Below are 8,853 nucleotides of genomic sequence, written 5' to 3'. Positions count from 1 at the left end.
ACTGGCTGCACTCCTGCGGAAGGGAGGAGGGGGCTCCCACTCCCTTTCCGGCTTCTCTTTGCCTCAGACTGTCAACCCCGGGACATGGAGGTGGGATATCTAAATGGTATCACTACATAATTCTCTTATCTAAAAAAGGAAAGACTCCCTCGCAATTAAAATGGGAAAGAGATCTCTCAGTAGACCTGCGGGAGGAGGAATGGGACTGTATCTTTTCAAAATGCTTTAAAATCTCGAAGTGTCTACAACACTCTGAAATGTATTTCAAACTGTGTCAAAGGGTGTACTTCACTCCGCAGAGGCTACATATTATGTGGCCATCGGCCTCCAGGATGTGCTGGAGGAACTGTGGCCAGGTTGGCAACATTTTACATATTTTTTGGGAATGCCCTGTTCTGGGGCCGCTGTGGACTGAAGTATTTGCCCTTCTTCAGGAGATACTGGGGAGGGAGATACCTAGGAACCCTATGTTTGCATTGTTCCATCATACATCACCTGACCTATTACCATGTGATAGATATATTGCCGGCCACGTTCTTATTTCAACCAAGGCTGCAATAGGACAGCATTGGAAAACGTCAAATTTACCCACTATACATGCCATAGTCGCTAGCACACATAAACATTTTCTGTTTGAATCAGCTGGAGCGAACTCTTCAACCTCATCTTCCTCTGTGCTGAGCTCTTGGCTGAAGTGGAAGAACTTCCGAGAGAAGAAAGGGAGGGCTACGGTTGATAATACCCCCGTAGACTTGACAAACCTACATTCCCCACAATCTGAGGATAACTAACTGATATTATTATAATCTAGATATACTAAATAAACAACGAGGCGATATCTGATTTGCTGTATTTGGGACGTTCCCTCTAGAGGAACTTGACCCTTGTCTGTGTTAACCCTTATGTGTCTCTCTGTTTTGTCTACTTTTCTGTTCTACTCTCTTTTCATTTCCTTTAAATGTTAGTTAATATCTGTTTAAAGCCGGATACAGGAGGACATGATTAAGACAAATATACAAACAGTTGTACTGATTAACTACCGAATTATATATGCCTGGTATCCATCTCAGTCAACCCTGCGTGGATTCGACTCCTCATGTGCCGATGTATCTGGCTTGTTTGTTTGTTTATTTGTGTATTAAAAATAAAATTAAAATAAATGTTAAAAAAAAAGAAATGCAAATGTCACAGCTGGAATCTACTCCTGACCTTTTACCTGCTTAATTGATGATGAAATAATGAGGGAATAGCCCACTACTGTCCTTGAAATAGCTTTTGAGTCGATTGTCCCATTACTTTTGGTCCCTTAAAAAGTGGGAGGCACATATAGAAACCATTGTAATTCCTACACCGTTCACCTGATTTGGATGTAAATACCCTCAAATTAAAGCGGAAAGTCTGCAGTTAAAGCACATCTTGTTTGTTTCATTTCAAATCCATTGTGGTGGTGTATAGAGCCCAAAATATGAGCATTGTGTTGATGTCCCAATATTTATGGACCTGACTGTACATTCTACCACTGGGTAATATAATTAGACCTCATGGCCTGGTCTACCACTGCTATGCAGATGACCTGCTTTTTGCTCCATGTACTGAGAACCTAATACCAATCCTAAATGGTTGTCTAGCTGAGCTCCAGGGGTGGATGATGCCAGTTGGCTGTGACTCAGTCTTTGTGAAACATAATAGAAGCTCACCAACAAAGGACAAGACTACAGCTTTACCAACCATCTGGATTTATGCTTTGGTGTTCAGAATTGCAAAATACTGAACGTGCTGAATCTTTGTGTTGTCCTAGTATGTGGCTGACACAGACATCAGGTATCTGCCACATACAAATACTCATTCTTCCATCTGTGGACCATAGCCAGAATCAAACACTTGATTCCCTCAGAAGTTCGTAGACTACTGCAATGCCATCTACCTGGGTCTCCCAGCAAAAGAATTACACCGCTTGCAGATGGTACAGAATGCAGCAGCCAAGCTGTTACCTAACCAGCCCGTTCCTGCCACATAACACCCATTCTCTATTCCCTTCACAGGCTGCCTGTAAGATGACACATCTATTTCATAATTGGCTAACTGACCTTCCCAGCCCAACATTACATGGTCCAAGGTACTAGAAGCAGCTTCTGCCTCCTTACTGCCCTGCTTGCTTGCTTCTACAGATGAAGGACTGTTACCAGCAGTACCAAGAATCTCCTGTAATTCATTTAAGGGTCAAACTTTTCATTTTGCAGCCCTGACTATGGAACTCACTGCCTTGCATAGTCCAAGAGGCTTCCACTCTAGAGACCTTCACAAGCAAACTGATGACTGTTACGTTTTTCATTAATGTACTTACAGATGGGTCCTCCGTTATCTTGACTGTTTCTGCACCTAGACGGAGGTTTAGTCACACCTAGGCAATAGCTTAGGTTCCGGAGTTTAATCACGGACAGGCGCGATGAGGCATGACTGGATACTCAGCATGCAAGACACATCTCCACCACTGGGTGGCTAATGCTTCACTAATCCAGTACTTTAGTTTGAATAGCAGCAGATTGATCTTCGGTACAAGCTCTGGCAAATGGTCAGTGACAACTGTAATGTTAATATACAGTCCTGTACTGCATAATGTACACACAGATGGTGACCAATGGTCAGACGGACAGAGTAAAAAAGAAGAAATAGTTTATTCAGATGCAAACGAACATGTTAAAACACTTGTGTAAGCAGACGCAACTAATGAGTGAACACTTGTGTATGCAGACGTACCTAATGTGTGAAAGGAATAATGTAGCAAATTGACTTTACAGTATGTAAAGTGAACAAAATGAGCATCCGAGTCCCCTAATGGCATAAACAAACACCAATGGGAAGGAATCGCTCTTTGCAGTACTTTTACACATGAACTTGAGAATCTTCCATGCAGTGTTGTGGGCTAGCGATGAAGGCTTCCATCTGCCATGCTGAGAGTCCCGGGTTCGATTCCCAAAGTGTCAGGTTATTTTTGTGTTCCCGTGACATTAACTTTATTATTATTTTTTTTTCTGTGTAATCCATTGTAAAACATTCAAAGGAAGGGTGCACACAGGTTTCACACAAATCGGGGTAAATCTGCAGGAGTGACTCATTCACTATCTAAAATACACAGTGGTAATGAGCACCTATAGACATACCAGTAAATATAAATTAGTGTATTCTGACGCAACTAACTGTTCGAGCAACACAGTACTGTAGATCGTCGGCGTTAGAGAATCTGTGTTGTACATTATAAGCTGTTCGTTCTAATTAGTACTCTAATAGAAAAAACTGTACAGAGATACTAAGGACAGTGATTTGGCATCCAGGAACTTAGGGATGAGCTTGTATATCTCCCCATTATACTTAATACTACGGGATTTGGACGCTCACATATCCCAAACATCAATAGACCATACTGTACCTGTAACACGTTAGTTTGCATCTGTATATGCTGTACTATTTGCGTCTGTACTGTATATACTGTTATAGACTGTATGACATACTGTAGCGTAATGAGACGCACCAGTAAAGTAGTTCTTACGCTGTAGTTCAGTATTGTATTTTAATGGAGACCACACGCTTGCGCATTGGTGATTTAAAAAAGCGACATCCGGTGGATGATCTTAGGTATTACACTCAAAGGTAACGCCATACGCTCTGTGTGCCTTCCTACGACTAGGCGCGCCTCCTTGCGCCCAGGTACGCTGCGTATGCCTGATCGCAACTAACGCCTCAGCCAGCCAAGATAACGGAGGACCCGTCTGTATATTTAGTTCCTAAATAATACATCCCAAATGCTTAGGTCTTCTTTCTGCTGTTTATTTTGTATCTTGTGCTTTGTGTAAATGTGAATGTCTAATACCAGTTTCCACAATCTGTATTGCTGCACGACAGTATGGCGGCCATTGGAACGTGTTTTCACTTCTAGTTTACCTAACTTGTTGCAGACACTCATCTTGATAAGGAGTGTCGAGTGTTTTCTGATACAAGATCCTGTCCATATATACCCTGTACATTATCATGTGCATTAGAGTCACCCAGGTTCCATCTGCGTTGGTTTGTTGTATGTTACATCTATATGGTGCGGATACTCCCCTGTATGATTTCATAATAAAAGCTTTTGTCTGCATCTAATTATTGCATTATAGCTTTTATTTTTATTCTGTTTTATATTCCTATCTGAGTAATTACGCCATAATGTCTAATCTCGGAGTGGATCCCAGAAGATGTAAAGAAACCGTGTAAGTGTTCCATCATTCTGTTACGTGTAAGCATACAGGTAAGTGATGGCACGGTGGTCACTGACCATCACATTCCGGTGGTATAATGGAAGTGGGACTGTCTGGGCTTATTCTAGTCTACTGCAGAAATAAAAAACTCAGCCTTTCACCTGCTTAAAAAAATGACAAAGCACATAAATCAAGCTTGGTCGGACAAGACAGAAGCCACATTAATGGTGGCACATCATATGGGCCCTCATTCCGAGTTGTTCGCTCGTTATTTTTTTTTTGCAACGGAGCGATTAGTCGCTAATGCGCATGCACAATGTTCGCAGTGCATCTGCGCCAAGTAAATTTGCTAATAAGTTTGGTATTTTACTCACGGCTTTATGAAGAAATTTCTTCGTTCTGGTGATCGGAGTGTGATTGACAGGAAGTGGGTGTTTCTGGGCGTAAACTGGACGTTTTACGTGTGTGTGCGAAAAAACGCTTGCGTTTCTGGGAAAAACGCGGGAGTGTCTGAAGAAATGGGGGAGTGTCTGGGTGAACACTGGGTGTGTTTGTGATGTCAAACCAGGAACTAAACTGACTGAACTGATCGCAGTGGCAGAGTAAGTCTCGAGCTACTCAGAAACTGCAAAGAAATTTCTATACGCAAATCTGCTAATCTTGCATTCGCAATTCTGCTAAGCTAAAATACACTCCCAGAGGGTGGCGGCTTAGCGTGTGCAAAGCTGCTAAAAGCAGCTAGCGAGCGAACAACTCGGAATGAGGGCCATAGGCTGAAGACCCATGCTTCTGGTATATATGGCATAACTCACTCTTTGCCCACAAAAACCTTCCTTTCACCATTCACAATGTCCACCATTGCCCCTTAAGAAGGGACACAACTTTCCTTTGCTTGTCCCACCTCCTCCTCTACAGAGCCCAGGACCACCTTCATGTTTATCTGGAGGCCTGACATCTGGGAGGTTTGTGGCCTGAGATGACCACAGAACCACCAGGTAGTGGGCAAGAAGAATCCACAGACTCCCCAGGACCTGGAGAGTCCAAAGAGCCACCCTGCATGAGGTAAAGAAGGGTCAACCACAGGGTCTGGCTTACCTATTTCCTTCCTAAAAGCTGCTCTTTACCCAGTTTGGTACATGTGGGCTCCCACTCCCTCCCACTCCAATTCCCTTGACAGTCCTTACCCTATACCTTATACTATATATATATATATAGTCAAAAAATGGAGAGCGCACTCTTGGTTATATAAGAAGTAACAACTTTTACTTTGTAGCATTTGATTACATACATTAAAAGTTAAAATTCATCAGCATGGTGTTTCCACCGCAACTTAGCCAGTATATCTCCCGAACCACAGCTCGTCTGGTCTCCGCCTCTGAATCCGGGGGATGACGTCACGGCGTCTACGTCACTTAGCCACGGCCAACGCGTTTCGTACGTCAGGTACTTCGTCAGGGGGTGTGGTTAATTAACAACTTGATCTCTTTATATACCCGTTGTAGGTATTGTTCTCAATTAATTAATTACAACATGATTTCACTTAAAAATACAAATAGACATTTCATACAACTTATAAACCATTGGCATTCCACAATTACATCACAGAAGATAAGCTCAAATTATCCACATTTTCATTATCGATTATCCAAGACTAATAATATCCTTACACGATTTCACATCAATGAACCTATTAATTAACATTACAGCTGGAGTCCATCTCATACATGAATGAACAGCAAATTAGCTCATATGATCCATTCACACAAAGGTATATATCCTACCCTCTGTGTAATACTTTTGTATAATATTTTTCTCTAAAACATCCCAGTGGAAATTAATTAGAATCGTTCTGATCTTTAAAGCTAATGTATCTATTCTCTTCAGTCATTCGCCGCGTACATGCTATTCGAGCACACCAGTCGGGACGTAGCCGCTGCCACTGGTATACTCTAACATACATGCACACAGTGTCAGCCTTCCAAGAATGGCACAATATCACAACCTTCATTCAAACCATCTGGAGCCAGTGTATTTAGTGTGTAGATCCAAAAGGTTTCTCGCTTTGAAAGCAAATTGAGGATGTTACCTTTCCTCTCATCCAATTCTACCCGCTCAATAGCTTTAAATGAAAAACCTCGTAATTGTGAGTCACAGCAATTTGTGAAATGTCGTGGCACACTATGGTTTTCAACTTTATGAATGCTATTACGTGTGTGCTCCAAAATCCTCAATTTAAGCACTCGCTTAGTTTTGCCTACATAGCGTTTCCCACATTTACACTCTAAAAGATAAATCACATATGTACTAAGACAGCTTAATTTCCCCTTAATTTTCCATGATTTAGAATTATTGGAATTAAAAAATTGTTTATGATCCTTATTAACATATTGGCATACCTTACATTTAGTACATGCATAGAATCCCTCCAATCTATCAGCTCGTGGTACAGTAACATTCTTCAAATTACTAGGAGCTAATTTACTCTTAAGGGAACAGGATCTTCTAAATACTACCTGTGGGTGTGTTGGAATCACTTTCTGTAGTATCGGATCTAGATGTAAAACATCCCAATGTTTCTGTAAGATCTTTTTAATAACATTCCCTTTAGTATTGTACTTAGTTATAAATGGAATGGAGAATCTCTCCTGGTCATGTTCTCTTTGTTTGTACATCACTAGTTCAGATCTGTTTCTTTCTTTCGCCCTATTAAAGGCACCCTCAATATATATAGACAGGCTGTGAGGACCGGCACTCCCCCTCCTGGACTTAGTGCTTGGGTGCCATCTCAGATAAAACTGGATAGTAAACAACAAAGCAGGCAGCACTCCAAGTCTGTTTGAGATTCAAGTGTATTTCACACACAAGTGATCCGACGTTTGTCAAGGGGCGCTTGGACCCCGAAACGTCGGATCACTTGTGTGTGAAATACACTTGAATCTCAAACAGACTTGGAGTGCCGCCTGCTTTGTTGTTTACTATATATATATATATATATATATATATATATATATATATATATCTTTAGGATTGTTGAAGTATCTTCAATTTGTGATTTTGCTAAAATATGATATAACCACAGGATATCTGCTTTTGGGAACTAATGTTTATTGGAATTTTGTGTGCTAAATCATATACACCCAGAATTGGGGATTAATCCCTGTTAGACAATTATATATAATCTCCTGTGTGTTTCTCATTGCACTGAATTTTATGCATTATTGGGGATCAATCCCTGTTAGATTATCATACTCAGCTATTGTACTTACATCACTGCCTGATTTCTTTTGCTCTCATTAGTATAACAATCAGCACAAATGTTGCTTAATGCTCTGTTCTTATACCAACAATAATTCAGGCATTTATGATATGCTCAAAATAAACAATGTGTATGAGTATCCGCACACTGGAATTGACTGCACAGATTGGAGAATATCCACCTACGGTCAAACCGCACTGAGTATGCCCAATCTCGTCTGATCTTGGAAACCATACACTGCAGGGCCTGGTCAGTACCCGGTTGGGAGACCACCAGGGAATACTAGGTACTGTAGGTATTTTATTCTCCAGTCATTTGTGTCCTTCCGATTTTCTGTGCAGATCCAGGTATTTCATTTCTACTTTCATTTAATTGTGCTAGTCTGACAGGCTACAGCTGAACCCAACGGAGTTACCCTATTCCCAATAAAAAAAATTATCAATTAAGGAAATCTCTAGACCACTAAGGGAATAAAGATAAATTCGCTCATCTAAATCCTATCGCTCAAAATTGTAGCAATTATGCTTTGAAAAATTATTCATCTATATTTGCCTTCTCCCTCTCTTTTTAAGTATTAATTTTCTCATATTTCATCATCTTATTAATTAATTTTTTCATAAAAGACCACACCCCTTGTTATAGGATACTAGACATCACCTTCCAACCTTTATCTGACCCTTCCTATCATGCAACGGCGAATCCCTTAGTCCTGGAACTGTTTAAACTATTGATACTCGCTGATGTGGTGCAAGGGAGTTATATCTAAAATGTACACTATTTGGGTTAAATATGTAATGTTCTAATAAACCTCTACGCGCTCACAAACTCCGTCGTAAATACCCATATCACGCGCATGATCGCAGGAGCGATCCTACGCAAATTGCGGATATGTGCACGCACGGCGGACTGAGTGCACGCGCAGCGGGCATGTGCATGGGGTTAGTACAGGGCATATGCATTACAATATTTTTCGACTTTGACATTTGTTAATACCAGGTCTAAGATTGCATTGTACCTGGTGGGTTCCTCAATTAGTTGAACTAAGTAGTTATCATTAAGTGTGTTTAAGAACCTATTACCCCTAGCAGTATCGCATGAATCGTTTTTCCAGTTTTTCTCTGGATATTTAAAATCTCCCATCACTACCATGTCTCCTACTCCTGCTGCTCTTTCAATTTGCTTCAGTAACAATTCCTCGTTAGATACATTAATACCAGGCGGCCTGTAGCATACCCCCAATACTACCTTTTTTATTCCCTTTTAGCCACATGCAATTTCTACCCCATAGCATCTCGACCATATCTACAGTCTCCTCCTGCAAATCCTCCCATATATCAGTTTTTTAAAATGGTTTTACGTAAA

General features: G+C 40.9%; 1 pseudogene; it reads left to right on the top strand.

The window, feature by feature from the left end:
- Positions 1–7,670: 7,670 nt before the first annotated feature.
- LOC135009932 (5S ribosomal RNA) lies at positions 7,671–7,789 on the top strand (annotated as a pseudogene).
- Positions 7,790–8,853: the final 1,064 nt, after the last annotated feature.

Source organism: Pseudophryne corroboree, unplaced genomic scaffold (genome assembly GCF_028390025.1).
Source record: "Pseudophryne corroboree isolate aPseCor3 unplaced genomic scaffold, aPseCor3.hap2 scaffold_2274, whole genome shotgun sequence".
Taxonomy (NCBI): Eukaryota; Metazoa; Chordata; class Amphibia; order Anura; family Myobatrachidae; genus Pseudophryne; species Pseudophryne corroboree.
The sequence above is the reverse complement of the archived record's forward strand: the minus strand, read 5'-3'. Positions and strand labels throughout refer to the sequence as shown.